This window comes from Coturnix japonica, chromosome 4 (genome assembly GCF_054131305.1).
Source record: "Coturnix japonica strain WE chromosome 4, WE-NBRP24, whole genome shotgun sequence".
Lineage (NCBI taxonomy): Eukaryota > Metazoa > Chordata > Aves > Galliformes > Phasianidae > Coturnix > Coturnix japonica.
Window position 1 is genome coordinate 68,778,764 of NC_140666.1, and position 21,407 is coordinate 68,800,170.

The 21,407-nt window shown below is 38.8% G+C and overlaps 1 protein-coding gene across 19 annotated transcripts in view; it reads right to left on the reverse strand.

Annotated features, from left to right (window-relative positions):
- Positions 1-21,407, reverse strand: part of GABRB1 (gamma-aminobutyric acid type A receptor subunit beta1) — a 73,832-nt gene that overhangs the window by 34,511 nt on the left and 17,914 nt on the right. For 9 of the 19 annotated variants that reach the window (XR_014945992.1, XR_014945988.1, XR_014945984.1 and 6 more), the window contains one exon: positions 7-224. The exons of 9 other annotated variants lie outside the window; for them this stretch is intronic. The gene's annotated coding sequence lies outside the window, so the exon portion shown is untranslated. The remainder of the gene's footprint in view (positions 1-6; positions 225-21,407) is intronic. One more of the 19 variants, XR_004306893.2, reaches the window with a different exon arrangement.

Consider the following 21,407-nt stretch of genomic DNA (forward strand, 5'->3'; position numbering starts at 1 on the left):
ACATACCATAGGCCATAAAGGACTGTTTCACCTGGATGGAGTGGATTATTCACTTTTTCACTGTCAGCCTGTGGATGAAGGACTTCTTGTCACTTTGGAAATATGTCAGGCGCCCAGAGCTTGTCAGCTACTTTGTTGTCCAGTGTTGGGTTCAGAGGTATTCCAGAATAAGAGAGCCTTTTGTCCCTCTAGGACTGCTGGAAGTATATGGTAAGGGTGTAGTCCTAGAGAAATAATAAGAGTTTTGTTGTTTTTTTTTTTTTCTATTTTGCATTTATGCTGAATAATTTTGCATAAATTTCTGCTTGGTTTTATGGAACATCTGATGTTCAAGTTTTTAGGACAAGGAGCAGCAGCCCATCACTACACATCACTGTGAAGAGCCTGGCCTCATTCATTTGCCTCCCACCTCCCTTTAGTTATTTATAAACATAAATCAGATTCCCCCCTGGTCGTCTTTTCCCCAGACTGAATAGACTTACGTAACTCACTCTTTCCAGTAAGGGAGGTGTTCCAGGCCCTTTATCATCTTTGAGTCCCTTCACTGGACTTCTACGAGATTCCTGTCTTTTATGAACTGGGGAGCCCAGAACTGGACACAGTATGTTGTCATTATCTGTTACAATGAGTCTTGGCCTGTTTGTTTCAGCGTTTAATTCACACTGTTTGCCAGCAGCAGTGATTTGTCCACATACCCCTGGCCATGGGCTTCGAAGCCTTTTGTGCTCCAGTATACAGGTCACAAGATCTCCAGCCTACAGACCACGCTCACTGTCTCTTGTAAGGTTTCCTTTTACATGAAAACAATGGAATTTAGCCGATTTCAGTCAAATAGCATTGCATACCATTGAGAACACTTTAGTGTGTTCACTGTCTTCACCAACAGTCCCTAAACCTTCTGGGAATGGGCAAATAAAACTGCAGAATGTATCATGAATCACTTCTCATTCTGCGATGGCTGCAGTGGCCAGTTGTGAAGATCTTTGAGAGCTGGACACATTTCACTTCTGCCCTGGGACTGAGGGGATTTCTGTCTTTGGTAATCAGACATTGCCCACAGAAAGCGCGCGTCTTTTCCTGACTCACACTGTAGTTTAGGGGAAATGCAACTTATGTAGTCCTTCAGCTTTTCACTTGCTTTAAAAGTATATTAAAAAGTTTTTTGTCTTACTCCCTCATTGTCTTTCTCTTAATGAATTTAGTGATATACTTTTTTTTTTTTTTTTTTTTTAAGAATGGCTTTTCCACTTGGAGGAATTGACTGTGCTCTATATCTGATGGAGTTCTTCAAAAATTGCTGGAATAGCACTATGTAGACTACCTGTTTCATCCTCCTTATCTTCCTCCTCTCCTGCCCGCATTTTTAATTGGAAAGTCATTTTTGTTAAATATTTAGCAGTAAAAATGCAGTGATGTTATAGATATAGAAAGAATTGGTTGGGTAAGATTTTCTTTTATGTAAGGGAAAGCTTCATCTCTGTTAACATGACCTAGACTGGACTGTAATTTTTGAAGAAATAGAGAGCATAAATGCTGACTGATGTGAATTTCTCTCTTCATCTTTAGTGGCTTCTAAAGAGCACGTGAAAATGGAAGCACTATTATTACCTTTCAAAAAGCCTTTCTGCCTGAAATGTTGCAGCTCACAGAGATAAGAACTATATAGTTCTATCAGGATTTGCCTCAGATTAATTTAATCTCTGAAGGAGTGTCTGGCTGAACTGTGACCATGCTTGGCCCAATGTAAGGAAACTTGACCCTGCAAGACTCTGGTCCACTCTTGCCTACTAATAGAAGTTCCCCTCTGCTCCCCTGATACAAACAGGTAGAGAGCAGATGGCAGCTGGATGAAGGGGTAAAAAATCAACGTTCTTGTTGCTGTTGGTGACAGTAGAGCAGAGATGGCGAATCTGTGCCCTAAAGCTGTGCTCTACTGTGCAGAAATAAGTGGTATATCAATGAATATTAAAGAGGAGAGAAAACACCTGAGCTTCATCATAAAAGGATCTCCAGATTTCTTATGTCAGAGTTCAAGATATAAGTGCAATAATGGAAACTTTCTTTCATGATCAGCTTCTGCATCTCTTTGAAACCAGTAGAGGTGCATTAAAATGGGGGAAGTAATTTCCACTGTGTGCTTTACCAGTTCAACACAACAGAATATATGGAATATAATATAACAATATTATAATCAAACTTTCTAAGAGGCATGCTGGTCTTGCCCTGCTTATCTGATAATTTATGGACTACAGTGGGGTATAAGAACAGTAAAAATGTCTGCTATATTTTCAAATACTCCAGACATGCCTATTTTAAGAGCAAAATAGGAGGCCTCTTTTGATTTGCCACTTTAGCAGTTTGATCCAGAAGACTTTTTCTATTTGTCCTCTTTCCACAATTGTCCTAATCTAAGTTCTGCTATGTTTCATATGTTTAAGAAGCTAAAAGTTAACATACAGAATGCAGTTCTTAGCAAAATAAATAAAAGAAAGGATATTTTGCAGTTATGTAACCTTTGTAGATTAGTATCAACTGTTAGAACTCCAGATGAGTGTGAGGGCAGCGAAGTTAAAAACACATCAGTGTTATACTTTTAATAGATATCAATGTATATTGGCAGTGATGGGATATATACTGATCTTAAATGTAAATGGAATAATCCAATAACCTAATACCTTGCAGCACTACTGAAAATAAGATGCAATTCAAATACAGTGTAACTTAATCAAGAGAAACATAACTGAAATTGCAATTTGAAATTAAATGTGGAGTGATGATCACAATACTGACTAAAATAATGCAATAAAGGTAGAATACAATATGTGTAAATCCTGCAGGGATCCTAAAATGTGATTAGTTGGAGACGGTTATTTTCTATGCTTACTGGATACAGAGAATAAGGGGAAGGTAGAGTTTCAAGGCTATGGTGAAGTGCTGTACTCGCAATTTGGAAAAGGCATGCTATTTTATATGTTGTAAGGATGCAAGTGCCTGAGAGGAAGCTTTTTGTGCTTGTTCAGTAAAGCTCTCTTCTTGTTCATCTTGGAAAACCTACAGAAGATTCATGCCCTCGCCTGTAAATCTAATTTAAGAAAAAGCAATATAAATGGTGGGTTTTTTTTGTTTTTTTTTTTTTTTTTTGTTTTATTTTTTTTCAGTCCTGTGTAATTTCTGATCTTTATGTTGTGATTGATTCCAGATATTGCACAGTGATTAGGGGAAAATATTCTTCCACCAAATTATGGAGGAAGGAAGTAGAAATTCTAATAATTCTGTTCTCTAAGAATGCTGGCTTAGCTGTATATCTGTATTAAGCTAGCTGGCCAGTGAGTTATGGATATGCACTCTAGTGATTGACTGTATTTGCTTTTCTTTCTAAGGATGTAATTTACTGTTCATTCTCCATTTGTTTTCAACTGCAGACTGATGCAGCATATGCTGTCTGGTTCCCCTTCTCAGCCCAAGGTAGTGAGAAGAGAGGGAAGAAGGTTGAAAGTATTCTTGAATTATTCTATGTTCTGTCTTTCTTCACAAGATAATGTGATTATTATGAACTAGACTTCTGTTGTGGAAACAAAATAGGAAGGTTCCCTGACTACAAGACAATAGAAAAATTTCTATTTCCCTAAGATGAACTTCAGTTTTTTTAAAAACAGGATCAGAATTTTCCCTAAGTAAGCTTCTGTTTTGCAAAAATTATGTTTTCTCTCAGAAAATGGGGCATCACTTGTAGATGTAAGATTTCTGTAGAAGAAAAAGCTGTGTGAGTTGTAGATATTTAGATTGTTCCAATTGGTAACTGTGCTTGATAGTGAAGTGCCCTACAGTCCCCCCTCCCCCTGTTTTTTTTTTTTTTTCTCTCTTCAGAAGTGCTGGTAATTCTCCAAAGGTATGGAAAATCTTGTTGGCACTTATAACCTCACAATTAAATTAAGTATGCAGCATCACAGCAATGTCTTCCAAAAAGAAGCAGAGATCTGGCAAGAGTCTGCATATGATGATTCTCTTTATCATTCAAAGCACACCAGGAACAAGATTAGAGTCATTAAAAGTGTAGCATGTTGGAAATGAAGGCACTCATCGTTACTGTACTGGGATCCAATATTACTCTTTACAGTCAATAGCAGAAATCCTCTTATTAGCAGTGTGATAAAAATTGTATCCAATGTCTTCAGTCAAACTAAAAAGCAAAATGTTTCTCAGTTCTTGATCATCAATTTTGTTAGCTTTTGTTCTGCATTTCAGTGTATGTTTGTATTTATTACTGCTTCTGAGTTTTTCGTTACTGTAGTTGTGCTTCACTGATTTGGTATTGTTTAACATATAGAGGGTTAAAATCCCACACTTGATGAAGTCCCAAACTGATGACATTCAAGGAGTCTTTGAATAAAGCACTCAGGAATATGGTAAGCATTTGGAATGGTCCTGTGTGGAGTCAAGAGTTGGACTCTGTGATTCTTGTGTGTGCCTTCCAATGCAGGACATTCTGTAATTCTATGATTCTTTTCAAACAAGTGGCAATACTGCTATAAAATTGCCAGCTAGGATTGAAATTTCTTATACATAGGAATGAGCATGGGCATTTGGTAGGAAACAGTATTTCTGAGGTTCTACTGTGAGCTGCTTGGAGGTAGCTCCTTACTGAAAGACTGGCTCTTAATGAGGTGGGCGTGGATTATCTTTGATATACAGCTTGATATGTTATGAGGAGTAAAGCAAAGTAAGAAAAAGATGCAGCACTGTAAAGTCAAAACTTTGCAGAAAAATGGAGAAATTAAACTAACACTTCCCTTGGTACCTATAAGAAAGAGAATGGGAAAGCAAACTCTTTTTTTGACAACAGTTGTTTCTGAAGCACTTGATGTTTTTCTTGCAATTTCCATTTAGCTCAGCAGGCGTGAACTATGAGCCCATTACAAAGAGTGCTGCATGTCTGTGGAAGCTGGCACAGCAATAAGGGCTTGTGGTGTCAGTGAACAGTCCTGAAGGCAAAGCGGAGATGATTGCTAGCCTTGGAGCAGATGGGAGTTGTTTGCTGAATTTTTTCTTGTACGCTGCTGTGTAAGCCATAATGCATTGTCATGCTGATTTTATTAGCACTGGACAGAAAACCATAGAACCCTGAAGCCCGCACTGTACTGGGGCTAATGTGAACAAAGTGAGAACAAACCATGGCTTCAGGAAGGTGCTGAACAATGTAGGAGGGAAGTTACTTATATCAAGATGAGGTTGGGCTAAGATGAGGTTGGTATCTATAGATATTTCTTAATGCCTTTACATAAAATAGTTACGTAGTGTGGTGGTTAGGTGTGTGGCTGTTCTTTTTTATTAATATACTTATAAAGTGGTAGGAGCTATGTTTATTTCTGTGGCTTTGGTGATTGAAGTCTACTCGCTTATCTTAACAGCAATCAGGACTGAAAATCATATGATCAACCTATCTCTCTGGTACTACAAAAGGCAGCTTGAGATAAACCTTTCTTCTGCAGCTTCTTATGAGCTTCATAATTTCAAGTATTAAGCTGCTTATGTGATGATCTATTATCAGATTTTCTGACTATACAACATGGATGCAAATTTTCTGCAGAGAACGTGCTTAGACTTTTGTAGGTTGTCAGTCTGGATGCGTGAATCATTGACACTAAATCCTCAGAACAGAATCCAGGTTATTTTTAGTGCTGATAATGAAAGACTTGTTTCATTTTTATCTTATTAATAGCATAACCAATTGGATAGCTAATTGAGTCGGCCAATTTAATGTGATTAATATGATTAAAAACCTAAAAATCTTATCATTATCAGTTTCATGAGAATCCACATTTCAAAGCATTTTATAGTATGTGGACGCATACTATATGTCTTATATGTACACTACACAAGCATATAAGCAAGAGCAAATAACCCATCAGTCAGTTTGAAGGCATGTGACTAATAACCCTGAGTGTTGATTAAGATACGGAAGTTCAGTTTCTCTTTCCCGATAAATGAATAACAAGGGAGAACATAGAATAAGAGAGAATGATAATTATTTGGAAAGCTGAGTAGCTTAATGGAGAAAGTTGGGATTTGATGCTTATTTAAAAAAAAAAGGGGGGGGGGGGGGGGGGGCAGGGGAGGATGGCTTTTAAAAATTATTTATTTTTTGGAAATGATGTTATAGATAAAGCAAAATTTAAAACTGTGGAATCATAGAACTGCGGAAGTTGTTTTTTCTGTTTCTCTTCCCTAATGCATCTACTGAGTGGGAAGTTACATTTTTTAATTTATTTTTTTGTCTAAAATCCACTTGTATTTAGACAGAAATGCTTCACTTGCATCTGGCCAAGTTATGTGGTCTGTGCCACCCTTGTTTAAAGATAAAATGTAATGTTCTTTCGTTGGCAGTTTTTGGTAGGACTTGCTTAAGTTATGGAGCTGATGAGAGGCTTTCATTGGTGTCAGAGACATATGGAATGTAGAGGTTCAGAAGGCCTGACTTTTCTGAAGATAACTCTGATAAACAGAACGTTTGTGGACATGAATAGAAAAGTAGTGGTAGTGAAGCTGCCTGGCAGCGAAGTAAAATATGGGACAGCTGCATCTGTTTTCTTGCGCCTCTAAAGCTGATCTGTGGCAAGGAGGAAATGGGGGCAATAAATAGAAGTTGTGACAGGATACTGGCTGTCTGTCAGTTTTGATGTATGACCAAGGCAGCGGCTAAGTCACGACCCTGTTTGTGATGTGAGCAGTGAATGGAGATTATGGGGAGATTCTTCACTGTGGTAATGGTAGCGAGTATCCAATTTCTGATTCTTACCAGAACAAAATAGCTCTGTTTAGGGACTTCTGTTCAGAGATAAATCTCATACAGGTGGCTAGGGAAGTGGCGCTCCAGCACAAAGTAGGGTACAACACTGTGCCATACAGTCACAGAAGGAATATGGCAAGTTACTTCTCTTAAGGTTCCTGATTATATGGTATAGATGCAGTGAAGTATACCCTTAGTGGAATTATCCTTTTCCATTTATCACTTCTTATTTGCTTTACCTGATCGCATAAAACTTTAATGCAAAATTGGTATATTTGCATCATTGTTTGCTGAAAGGCTTAGAGATAAACACTGTAGCTAGCTGAAGGGCTTTCTAGATGAATCTGCTGCTTCTGGAAGGATGTCTTGTTTCTCATTTATTTATAGCATGAGTAGCTTTAGTATCTGTTCGAGTATGGTAATAAATTTAACAGATTACCAAACATTATCTGTTCCCTGCTTGCTTTCAGCTGATTACAACATCCCTATGTATTTCAGGATAATATGAATATCTGTTCCCTGGAGACTGACTTCTCACAGGCAGTAATCATAGAGCTAATAAATGGAATGAAGAATGGTGTTTAGGAAACAACTAGGGACGGTTCTGCCTCTCATTGCTATCTCTTATCCTAATATTTCATTCATTTTGCTAGGTTGGCTTTCTGAAGCAAGTTTCCTACTGCAAACTTACCAGATGCATTTTCTTTGGGGAAGGGTAGAAAATCAGATGGTAACTGTAGGACTTGAACAACTTGCTCTAATCATTTTAATTAGCATATCATAAAAAAAAAGAACAGTCCTGATTCCTTCCCCTTTCATCCTGAGCTCTATTGCACAAAGCCAGAAGCAGGTCTCATTTGATCTGCTCTCAGGCAGAAATCTTCCCTAATTTCTCATAATTTAAGATGACTGAAATAAATTACTTTCCTGGATTGCTTTTCAGTTTGTGATGTTTAATAATTGAAGTGAACGTGGCATCCAACCTGCACTCTTTAAAATAGGCTGAGGAAAACATGTCATAAATAAATTTTAAGAGGAGTATAACTTAACAGGAAAGTCATTGTACTCTGAAACTGTGCTACTTTTAGTCTGACCCATAAAGCTGTGGAGCGACTATGTATTCTGGAAGTTCTTGCATTTTTTCATGTATCATCTGATGCTGGTCATTACTGGGGATAGGACTAGAGATAATCTCAAGTTTCAGGCAGCATGTCAGCCCTGTTGTTCTAAGACAGCGAAATGAATGTTAGCTCTTGGACATCTGGATTAAAGATGTGGTAAAATAGATGAATATCTGTGTATTGAGCAGTGAAATAACATCAGATGGGAAAGGCCTCTATATGTGTAAGAGACTGGAGAGCTAATTCAACAAGCACAATCTTCCTGAGAACATGGTCAGTTTTTAACTGTATTCCTTGCTTCCTGAAATTCTGTATGCAAAATTTGCTTCTCTTAAATATCCCTATTTCTCTACAGCATCAAAATACATTCAGCAGTTGGATGAACTCTTTAACTTTCTCCCCAAGACTTTCCTTCTCTATTTAATGAAAAGTCAAGTCTGGTAACTGAAAGAAAATCACTATGGTTACACTAGCCAGTGAGAGACCCAGGAATTAGACCTCCTTGCTTGTAACAAAATATGTAACTGAGACTCCCACGGACATTTGTGATTGTGTTTGCAAATGTTAAAACTGACACTGACAATTTCGGACAATTCCATTGCAATGTTTTACTTGCATGACAGTAGTCTGCTATTGTAGATGTATTGCTTACCTAAGAAGTGGAAGAGTATGCACAAGTTTAAAATGTAACTTAAAGAGTGTTGGTTTCTTTCTTCAGTCAGAAATCTATGACTTAGTCACCACCTGGCTAGCAGTCTGTGTAGACACTGTGAGCCAAAAAACTATTGAGAGCTGACTCTTTCCTAGCTGCAAACCTTGCCAAGACATCACAGTGAGACGTTTTTAGGCATTATGAGAGCTATGAACATTATGAAGCACTGGAGCTTCTACAAGTTACAGCAGATGACTTTTATGGCTGCCATGGTGGTTGGTATTTCTTATTTTGAGCTCTCATCCCTGATGAGAAATATTGCTGACCTACCACTGCTCTTTCCAGTATAGAGGTATCTACTTGTAAGTTAGCTACAACTAAAAAGCTCTATCAGAGAATCCAAGGACAGCTCTGACTGGCCATTGTACAACAACAGCAAGTGAGCAAACTGGCTTCACCAAGGCAACTTGTTTGTAAGATTTGATGCAGGGTTGTCATGGCACTGAAATCAGCATGCAGATCTGTTCTAGGCCTTTGGTTGTTTTAAGCTGCTGAGCCTCCTCAGGGGTTGCATGCTGATCACCACTGGTGCTGCCAGTAATTCACTTAAGCTTGTTCTTCTTTTCAAGCACCCAATGTCTTCACTGTAAGAGGAGCTGCTTGAAGGAATGTGGATTCCTGAGCTCCATTAGAGCATTGCAGGGGGCTGTGCTCAAAGCCAAATCTAATGTAGAATCTGAACAAATGATGCTTTTGCACTGGCAGAAGCCTCCTGGCTGTGGCTCAGGCATATTTTGAATGTGAACAGGGAACATCACTTCATATATATGTCCATGAGGAAGTGGGGCTGGGAACACTGGGCTCCAACCTGGTCGTTCACTGAAACCAGTTTATTACCAAGGAGATTCATTTAAGCAGGGGAAGATGAGTAGAAAGACTGGAGGGTCCTGAGCTCCAGTTCCAGCTCTGGCAGCACTGAGCTTGTTTAATCTGATGATAAGAAACCAGGATGGGATGGATGTGTGCAGTAGTAAAACACTTCAAGCCAAGGCTGGCTGGACTGTGTGCTCTCCCTTTTGACATGAAGCCGTTGTTCTACACGCTGATGCAAGCTGACTATTAAAACAACATTTCTAACTAGCAGGTAAGTCTGGGCCTGCTACTCCTAGTGCTGGAGGCTGTTTCCTGAATTGTGTGCTGCAGATAGAGGAGCAATTCATCCTTTCCCTAGCTTCAAAGTTTTCAGTGTAACTTCAGCGATGCTTGCAAGCTGTGAGGTTAGGCTGTGCTGCTCCCTGCAGACATGAGAAGACAATTTTAGTTTCAATTGCCCGACGAAGATCCATCTTTGGTAGGGGTTCGATGATAGGGTTGTCTGTAAATGTCTTATAACAACTGTTGTTTAGACCTTGAGGGTTTTTTGGTTTTTTGTTTTGTTTGTTTTGTTTGTTTTTTGTGTTTTTTTTTCTGCAGAAAGCAATGGCTCAACATGGAGAGGAGGTGGAGTTTGAAGTACTAAGACATGAGGGTGAGGCAAAGGCTGGCTCTTTAGAGATCAGGAAACTAACCAGAAGGGATCGGAAGGCAGCACAGGAAAGAGCTTCTCTGAACATTTTAAATGAAGTCTGGGAGATGCTGTCCTTTTTTGCAAACCTCTCACTTCTACAAAACTAGAGGGGAAAAAAAAGAAAAGCAATATGAGGGATTTAAGCAATGTAATTCTGTGAAAGCCTCGGAAAAGAAAGAAGAAAGCATGAATGCTTGGGAACTGGGGAATAGTTGCATCAGGAGGTATAATAGTGTGTTTCAGGTCAATAATCAAATGGAAAAGTCAGAAGTCATATCAAATTTCCCAAAACTAAGATACAGTGTGCCATCCAGTGTGTATTCAGAAGTCTCTGTAGCTGCTGTTTGCATGTAATAGTTCTTTCTGGCCACTGTGCTTTAATGTTGAATTATGTACTGCAGAAACATGTGTGACTCAAATACTAAGTCAATAGGGATGTTTCTGTGCATATCCTGATGTAAGAGTTGATCCCAGCCGAGCTTTTAATAATCACTTGCATACTTAGAAAAGGGGAAGATCTGACATTTGATTCCAGAATACTAGCTCCTTTTTCTTTCTTTTCACTGTCTATAGTATAAAATAGTTCCTTATTAAATAACACACATTTCACTAATAGAAGGCACTCTTATGATGATGGAGCACAACAAGCTCTAGGGACTAAAATAGTGTTTGCATCCTGTTCTTGTATGTGTTCAAATACTGTTTTTCATCAGATTTACTGATTAAAAAGTGGCAGAGTAAGCATGTAGCAAAGACCGTTCCTGGCCTAGAAAGTGGGGTGGGCAACAAGGTGGCCATGCCTCTCAACAGGTTTATGCTGCTCTGGTGATGATACTGGGGGCATCGACATATTTGTGATCCCATGAGGAGAATGTTATAGGAAGAATCACATTGTGAAAGGTCCTTGGTACAAGCATGTGACCTGAGGCTGTTCTATTAGTCTTATAGTACACCACAAGTATATCCTCAGCCATTGTGAAAGTGGCGGCTTCAGACTTGGAAGCATTCTTTTGAGAAATCTTGAGTATTTTTATATGGTTTGATCAGCAGAGAGTAGGCCAGTATATCTATATTTGATGAATGCCATAAATAATGGAAGCGGTTTACTTGAATTGAGCAGATTTGTGATCTTCAGATGAAAGTGACTCATTGTTTTCATGTATTTTAGGTACTAATATGGCATTTGGGGAGTCCCAAACATGTTTGCTTTGTAATATTTCAGTGTTTTTAGCAAGGCTTTTACTTTTCTTTGGCAACATACAAATGCCTTTGACGATGAACATTTCTGTTGGCTTAAGGCATATCTTCACCACTCCACCAAAGGAAAGACCAGCTTTGCTCTATCACTTGCCCACCACAAGCAGACTGTAGAAGAGTTCAGTCAGGCTCTTTATCTGTATAGATAGGTGAAGTAAGCCTGAAGCAAATAGACAACCATCTGACATGATGCATGCACATAAGAAATGTCCACATCTCAGAAGAGTTATTAAGCCCCTGTCTGTTACTGAGTCCTTGTGAGAGTAATGCGTATTATTGCATTTGTACGAGATTCAGCAAACAAGCCCAGTGTGTTGGTTGTGGTCCAAGGAAGGAACAAGTAACTTAGTGTCTCTCTGTGGTGATGTTCAGGCAGTTCCATCAATCAAGAGAACTGAAAGGCTTTTTTTTATGCTTTCTACCTTTCCATGTGGCAATAGTAGTGACAGGACCAATCTGGTCTGGTAGGACAGGCACAATCTGGTCCTTCTTGAGAAACTAAGAACTGCATCAGAAGATTTAGTATGGCAGTACTTCATCTACCAGCAAAATATTATTTATGAACAGATGTTCTTTTGTAAGGAAAGCCACAGTATTGCCAAGTGTGTGCTGGTAAGTTCCTAGTGAGTGATAAAAGCAAATTTCCCCCTAGTGAAGACTCCTTGTGCTGCCCAGACTCCCATTAGCTTCAGTGAAAGCCTGAGTTTCTGCCTTAAGCTTGCACAAGGAGCTCACACACAAAAATGTAGGAGTTTAGAAGAGACCACCTACAGAGCCAAATGATATGATGACATAGACTAAAGGGACTATGTGGCATTGTAAGGCTTTTACAGAACCTAAAGAGATAATCTGCTCTGCTGGGCAGTGGCAGATATTAGAACTATTTCTTTGTTACTCTGCTCTGTGCTAAGAGCTTTCTATAGCAATTTGAGTCAAATTGCTGCGATAAACATCTCTGGAATGGGCTCATACATGTTGTAGCAAGCAAATAGGAAAATAATAATAATAAAAATAGGAAATTAAGGATGTTAAAATGGCATATGTGAATTAACAGTGTTTGTTACTGCTGTTCATGGGGACAAGTCATTTCTCTGACAACAGTAATGCACCTACTCTCTGTGTGACACACTGAAAATATTTACGTTGTGAGTGCAATGACTTAATCCTCATGGTTTTTCTTTCTCTTCCTTTATTAGTGACTTCATACATTTTTGTTCGAAATGGTAAGCACTTCTACCCAAATATCTTTTAATATTTTTCTGATATTGATGCTTTTCTGTTTTGTGACTGAGTTGACTGAATAAGACAAACTGGAGGCATTGGTGTCGGTGAATATTTGTTTCCATTCTACATGCTGTTTGCTGAAAAAAAAAACAGTGAGCCTTCTAGCCCTTACAAAATGAGCTGTCAAATGTTTCATCTTGAGACAGTTTGATGTGGAACAGTAGAGCAACACGGTGTGTTAAATGTGAAATTGGACAAGTGAGGGCTGCTTATGTTGTTGGCCTTTGAACTCAGAAAGAAAGAGTGGTCCTGGACTTGTGAGATGAGCTGCAGATCAAAACAAATAGGATCTCTGGTTAAAGAAGATTAAAGAACATGAAGGTTAACTTTCATTAAAATCTACTCTTGTTGTTATGCTTCCTACATCATGCTGTTGCCAAGTAATAAAAATCTTTGTTAAACAAAATTTGTTCCAGCTCTTAAATACTGTCAGTTCTTAAAAAAAAAAAAAAAAAGAAATAAAAACAACTTCTTGAATACTTATTACATTATTTATCTTCACTATGCTGTGCTTTTTCTCTTCTAGGTTATGTATGTATATGTTTATTTACTCTTATTTATAACATAATGTTTCCTTTCACGCTTTCAGTGACTTGTTTTCCAAGCTGGTTTGGCTGGACTTTAGGGTAGGTTTTGTTGCTAAAATATGTCACTGAAAAAATTATATTAACTGTACAGGCGACAGGTAGGGCTGAGTAATTTATCATCCTCCACTATAAGCAGTTCCAGAAATTCATTATTTTTTTGCTTTATGAATGACCACCTATGTCTGATATCTTCACATTCTGAAGATGCAGGCTTTCATATTATGTTCTAGATTCGGAAGGGGAAAAATATATGGATTTTAGCTAACAATTCAAAGCCAGATCCATTACAAAATTAACAGAAACATTTTCAGTATCTTCTTGCAAATTAATAAGCAAATTAGAAGTGAAGAGTTGAAACTGACAGTGTCAGCACAAGAATGATTGTGGTGATCTTATACCAAGTACTTCTCAAGTTTCTTCTAGATCTGTACTTCTCTGTAACTCAATTTACTCACCTGTAATATAATAAATCTTCTGTCATTCACAGGGCTGTTCTGAGGCTTAATTAATCATGCTCTATAAAGAACTATAGTTATTATACTGCAATATGTAAAATGTCACACAGTAATAGGTAAAAGAAACGAAATGATCAGATAACTACAGATGTGGAGGAGGGATTTGTGTCTTGAAGGTGCTTTTAGTTTTCTTTGCAGCAGGATCCTGAGAAACAGAAGGGAATGGAAATGAACACATACATCAATAGAATGTTTCCTTTGTTCCTTGAGATTTGTTTAAATTGAGAATGTGTTGATGTCTGGAAGGCAGAGACAAAATTAAAGACTGCAAATACTACAACGTCCTCAGCCTAGAAGTGTAGAACTAGAACCCAATTACCAAAGGCATCCTATTACTAGGCAACCTGTCAGGATATACCACCTGAATTTTCGGGAAAATTACAGCTTTTGGTAATGGAAACACAGGATTTGTACTCAGTATGTATTCTGAGACTTTATTTTTATATATTTAGTGTATTTTTGCTTGGGTTTTTGGTAGAATTGCAATTTTTCATTGCTTAGGAAAGCAACTGCCTTTCCGTACTTTAAAGTAGTTTCAATATAGCAACTATTCTCAACTCAATTATCATCTATTACCTAAAATGCTCCCTGCAGCTATTCTAGAGTACAGAATTTGTCTGTGTGTGTGCATATATATAAATGAAAATCCCTCTGATCTGCATAAGGAATTTCTTAACCAAATGCTAATTCTCTAATGTAGGGCTGCTCCAGGGACTGTTATGTGTTAACAGGGACCTTGAAGGGCAGTTGTACACCTGTGTGTGTGAGAGAGACAGAGAATCCCTAGTTTCAATTGATGGATTTTTCTATAGAAAGAGGGAGTGAGGGAAAAAGATTGAGAAAAACTTTGATGTTGTAGATGTATGAGCTGGGTGAGTAGTGTGATGCACTGCATGCTAGCTGTATGGTTGGGCTCTGTCTGTGTTGACCATCAACTTGCATGAATGCCTGAGGGGAGGCTGCAAAAACAACTGAGCCAGACTCAGTGGTGCTCAATGACAGGGCAAGAGGTAATGAGCCCAAACTGGAACACAGGAGGTTCTGTCTGAATGTCAGGAAATATTTATTGTGCAGGTGATGGAACACTGGAACAAGTAGCCCTGAGAGGCTGTGGAGTCATGAACCTTTAGATATTCCTTTGAAGATCTCCAAAAGTCATCTGGGCATGTTCTTGGGCAGTGTGCTCTGGGTTTAAGCAGAGGGTTGGCTTAGATGAGCATAGAGGTCCTTTCCAGCCTCAGCTAGACTGTGATTCTATCAATGTATCATCTATTAAAAGTTTGCAGTTCTTAAGTATATTAAAGTTCAGACATTTGTACAGGCACGGTGTCTACTGAGGAGAATTTGGCCTTTCTAACTTATGTAATCACTTTCACCAATGCGTATTTATGCAGTAGATGGGTTTTTATTGAGATCACCCAAAAGGTGAATTAGGTTTGAATGGATTTATCTAAGCTGTAATGCTTCACACATTCTGCTAGCACACTGCATGCTGCATTAGCTGCTTTCTGCCTTATTACCCTATAAAGTCCTAAATGTTTTGTGACTTTGTTATTGTAGGGAATTGACTTTCCAAACCTGATGCCTCTGCTGCTGCAATTAGTGTTAATGTACGAACTAACAACCAGCTTTAAGAAGAGAGGGAGTAAAGAAGAAACATCTCATAAACTACAATAGTCCATATACCTTTTTTTTTTTTCCCTTCCTATCTCAGCAAGCTGAGAAGTGAGAAATGCTGAGTGAAATGACAAGAACATGACCTGCTCTGGAGACATAGCTGACATATAGCATTAAAAAGTGTCTATCATAAGCAAGGGAAGTTTCCAGGCATATGTTCTTTGGAAAGAACTGGTAAATTCTGAAACCTTATTTAGAAGTTTTCTTGCTTGTTTGCTCTTGTTTATTTAACTTTTCAGTTAAAGCTGTTGGAATATGACTTGCTTCCCTTCCCCTTCCCCCGTTTTGCGCTTTATGAAGGCTCTAGCTCAAAAGTTTAGTGATAGAAGCATTTGTTGGAGGTGGGCACTGGATAAGTGGTGACTGTAAGCAGCCAAAAGAGCTCCTGGAGATCTAGGCTTTGTGCTTTGATCTGCGTGTAACATTTCTATGTTTCAGGTACACAGGGTGGTAATCTGCAGACTCCTTTTTTTCTGGTACAATATCTAACTCAAAATGGTGCTAGATGTGGTGTTGTGCCTTATACTACAACCTGTTAAGAATAAGCACTTACATATATGCATAGAAAGTTTTTACATGATTCATTCAGAAGTGGATTTGATATAAAGACAAACAGCTCCACATACAGTATGAAATAAATGAGGGGTTGCAAAGTATGGTCTGCAGTTGTGTTAAGTGAAATCTATTTCAGGGCTAGTGTCTCAGAGAGCTCACAGCTGAACTAACCAGAGTGGCAGCTGATGAGAGACCATGTAGTACAAAAATGAAAAGAAAGAAACAACAAAAAACATGATGATTGCAGTGAAAATCAGAGCTGTGATGGGCAGGCTGATAGGAAGTAAGCCAGGTGCTTGCTTCTCTGAACTCTTCTCCTTTTTCTCTGGTACCATGTCTGAGAAAAGCTTCAGGTAAAAATCTGCAGATTTTTTGTTTGTGTTTAAACTACAGTTTGTAGCTGTTGTGGTTTAGAAGGAACAGATACACTGCCAGATGATGGGAGATTTCTAAACCACGTAGCAACAGCTTTTAAGAAATATTCTATTAGCTTCAGTAGGAAAAGGTATGGTTGGTCTGCAAATGCCTGGTGGATAGCTGACTTAGGCCCTCAAGGCACTAGGAGCTAGGAAGGAGAAATATACCTTAGCAGGTTCATGGATGCTGCTAGGTGAACAACCTTGCAATAAAGGAGATGAACAACATATCCTGAAAGAAGGACTATGACTGATGTTAGTGGCTATAAAGATGTGTCACCCAACGTCCTGGTAGGCTGAAAGCTCTGACATGCTATAAAGAATTGAACAGATCCTGTGGCAAAGCAGATACTTGTGAAGGTTTGTGTGTGTTGATAAAGATCCTCAAAGGAAATGCAGTGAGAACAGAAATTGCCAGAGGGAAAGGTGCGTAGCCAGTCCCTGACTTCACAGCAAGGCATGCCTGATATGAGCTGAAAGTAACAAAAATCATTGTCCAGCTGAGGTCAGATGTGTCACTGCATTTTACTTCACTATGTAGATTCCTCTGTTATGAAAACAACATTAATAAGCCAGTTTCCCATAGAGAAAGCTTCACTGACGGAGGGGGGATGTGATGAACATACCTTGGCAGGATAATCCTGGCAGATCTATGTGCTCTGGTTTAAGAGTGCTACAGCAGCAATGAATGCACCTTATATGGAGGAGTGCTTTGGTGAAGGGCTTACATGTACAAGCTGAACCAAAGTCATGGCATGAAACTTTCATCCCAGTGAAATGCAAGTCTGGCGTAAGCCTCTCTAACACTGGCAAGGGATATCTCAAATGCACTTGAACTGTGGCTCTTGTTTCAAAGGGTGTATAGTGACTTAAAAATCTTGTTTGCCTTCAATGAGGCACTAGCATATAACCAATTACCTCTAGATTATACACAAAATTCTCATGGCAGCATGCTTAAAAAATAAGGAAACCAGCAGAAAATAATGACTATCGCTCCCAGAAAGCTGTATCTCAGGGATCAACTGGATGCACAGAATTTCTTAAGCTAATAAATCTTCTCCTGGCTGAAACTGACTAGAACTGCCCACTAGCTCCTGGGATGACTCAATCTCTGAGTTACAGTTTGCTTTCCCTTTGTGAAGGACCTGATTGAAGGCATTATCTCTGCATCACTGCTTCTGCACAGCATGGTGGGGCTGCCGTTATGGACAGGTTTCCATGGATTTCACCTGCCCTGCTGGGGAATAAAGCATTGCAGAACAGTTGAAACAGCTGAGCCTTTCCTTTTGAGACCCTGTGTCTGCCTTGGAGACAAGGTCCCTGGGAGATGCTGAAACTGCTCAATCCTCAGACAATGACATTTAGCATTGAAATTCTAACTCAGGAAGACAGTGATCTATAATGTATTGCTTACTCTATTCTCAGAAACAGAAAGTGCAAAATACCACCATGAAATTAAGGGAAAGAGTAAACCATGTTAACACATCTGGAAAAAATAAGAGCCCAAGAAAAGACTTGGTTGGTGTCAGAGTTCCTTGCCTGTCATAGTCAATCATATAAACCCAGTGTTGTTATGTCTGAAGCAAATGTTTTTATTATTGATGATGGGCTGTGGGGAATTTGTGTCTAGTTGGATTTGATTTGGTGCTACTATCTTTTTCTCAAGGCTGCTTCAGACCTTCTGGGAACAGTGCTGCAGGGTGACAGTTTACTCAGGTTGTCTGTAAACTTCATAGTCATGTTCCTCTATCTGCTCCCTTAGTGCTTATTTTTATCAAGAATTTACACCAGACTGAATTTAAATGTTGAATGCATTTCTCATTTTATTTTCTCTTAATGAGGTTGGGGAGAGAAGTGAACTTTTCTGCTGTAAAATTTCCTTATTGTTCTCCTAAAAAGAGTGGGGATTTGGGAAGAGGCTGTGATTTCCCAGAAATACAAGAAGCTGCACTTGGTGTGAGAGTGAAGGATTAGACAGACTATTAGAAAGCTGGCAAAGAAAATACTCTGTAAATCCAAGGGATTGGTTCAGATCTAATTTTATTTTAAAACCTCTTCACACAAATTTCAATCAAGGATATTAAATTGCATGAGAACAAGTTGTTGCTGATCAGTGGCTGTGAGGACAGGACACTGTTACTTAGCAACTTCAAAGCTGTCTCTTGTAAATTCATCCTGTCATGGATGTCACGTATACGCCACAGTTGATCCTTACCAATCTTGCACCTGCTAGTATTACAAATATATCTTCCAAGAAGCAGTACACACCTGACAGATATCAAATTGTGGCAGCCCCAGTTGTCCTTGCCCTACCTGCCTGCACAGCAAGGCAAGTGCCATGGATCAGCTTCCACAGGAGCTGATGCTCATCTTCCCCTTCTTCCTTGTGCAGATTAAAAGAAGACAAGGGTCAGTGTTGATCCCCAGTGTCTATGCGCTTCTCCTCACCTTTTGCTGCAAGGGTGATTATGAATTGTAATTTTATCTCTTTGGAATAAAGAACACTTACTGTGGCTCTGCACCTAAAATCTGAAATGCTTGAGTAGAGATGCTCTCAATTTTGCACAAGTGTTGCCTCTTTATATCTCCATGTGGTTCTCAGAGGATCTGACCCTGGACAGACATTCTTCAAGTAATTAGACTGTAGATATTCAGCAATTGATTTTAAGTGTTTTCTATCTAATCTTTGCCCACTAATCACATTTATTTTGAGACAGCCTAAGTTCACCATTGTTCCCAACACGACTTGGAAATTCCAGTCTTTCTATGTCTTCCTTTTTGCACATTTTGATTTATGTGCTGTGGCACCATACAAAGGGATAGGATTTAGGAGCCCAACCATTGGGCATTTAAGGCTTCTCTGTGCTCTGCAGTGCATCCTGCCTGGACTCCAACTGTTGATCCAGAATGATGTAGATACTGTTTCATATGTTCCAGCCCTTCACAATGTCTGGGGTACTTCAGGGAGTATAAAAGGTGGTAGATGCCTAGGCTTAGACAGTTGGCCAGTGTCCACTAGATGATACAGTGTGTGACAGCAGCAAAAGTATGCTGAAAGCTTTGTGGAATTATGAGGGCAGCATGATTCACTGCCCTCATTGCATCCTCCCTCTTGTAACAGTGGAGAATTTGCTGACATTATGGTTAAGGCAAGACAATGATGGTGTTTTCAAGTTATTTGCAGGGATATCTTCCCATGCTGGAGGAGAGAGGAAGGGAGAACAGGAGGTATGTTGCATGTACAAATACAGAAGAGGAAATAGGGAATAGCTCTGAATAAAAAGATCCGGGGCATTTATTGTGGCTCACAAGACTAGAATGGGTTTGTGTCAAGCTGATGAAGGAAGAAAAAAGGCACATGCTGTATTGGGATGTTAAACAGGAAGGGAACCTGTAACATCTCGTGTTTAACATAAGGAAGAGAAAGGATAGAAGGTTTGTGGTATCAGACTTCAAATACATGAAAGGCCGCTGCTGACTTCAGTGCCTGAGTGAAGACATGATGGGCTTGTAATGCAGGAAGGTAGATTTCAGTAAGGGGAGAATCTTCCTCATGCTGATAAATTTTGCATTAGATGCCTCAGGATGTCACAGGGAGATCAGTCACTGGCAATTTCTAGGTACGTATTATACAAATCTGTTTCAGAAGTGGTACAGGTACTATACTGCAGCAGTATTCCTGCCTTTCCTGCCTAAAGAATGGACTGTGGGTACTTCTGATCTTGTTCTCTGGGATGCCAATATGTATCCTTGGATTATCTCACCAGGACGGTAGTTGATAAGAGGCAAGAGGAAAGGTGACATATTTTTGCTGTACAATTACCTAAGTATCTATTTATGTTAATTCCTAATGGAAAGAGATTACAATAACATCTAAAGTAGTGTCCAAAATACATAGTGTGATCTCCTTGATACAAATCACCCTTTTATCAGAACTGTGCTTTTGAGGTTTCTGAACTAACAACATTAATGTCTTTATTCTCTCATATTCCTTTTTCTAACTGTGGAAAATATCCTACAGAGCCCTTGTCCATGACATACAGTTCATACTTCAATCTAAACTTGGTTACATTGCCACAAGTACAACTTGTTACGAATTGTGTACCCAGCGTGTCTCAGACTTGGCAGAAAAAAATTTGCTCCCTAATTAGTCAGATTCTTAGTTTTCTTAAAGTTCACTTGTTTGCTTTATGCAAATATCAAGTCTTGAGGTTTAGACTATGAAATCTGAGAGCTTTCACATAGATGTGTTGGATTATTGCCTTGTATGTAGTGTTCTGCCCTCTATAAAAGCAGCTCTGATCTCTCTTTAGGGCTTTTTGCCCTGTCCTATATTATAAATATATATATAAATTATAAACAGTGATTCAGAAACACTAGTTTTTGAGCAAACAGAGGATCTTGACAGGACAATGGTCTGTCACAGGTACAAACTTAGAGGAGATTCTTGGAATAACATTAGTTGTAGTCAAATCCAAAGCACATAGTAAATTTGAAGTAAACAAGTACAGAGAAAATGGTGTATTTCTTACAAGGAACTTTTATTACTGTTGTCTCTAGCAGCTGCTTTATTGATCAAACTATTTTAAAGAAACATCTTGTAATAATATAAACAGACGGTCCATTCAGCTTGGACATCAACTGAATTCAATGAGCCTGATTCTATTCAGTCAGACATACCTGCCTATTTTGAAGCTTTATCAACAAACAGAAGGGTTACCACTTGCACCATTTATATTCTCTTAAGTGTAGGGAGCACTTATGTGTGGCATTCTTCCTGCCAAATATTAATGAAGTACATTCTTTATTATTGTTATTTTGTGTTTACTTGGCAGAAGCACTTTGTTTGTTTGTTTGCCAGGAAATAGTGTAGTGTCTGTCTTTCTGTAACTGACATGTTGTAATGGGTCTCTTAACTGTTTTAACTGTTACTACTCCTGCAAATTCCTGTCCCATAAATTTTGACTTCCATACTTTTTTTTTTTAACT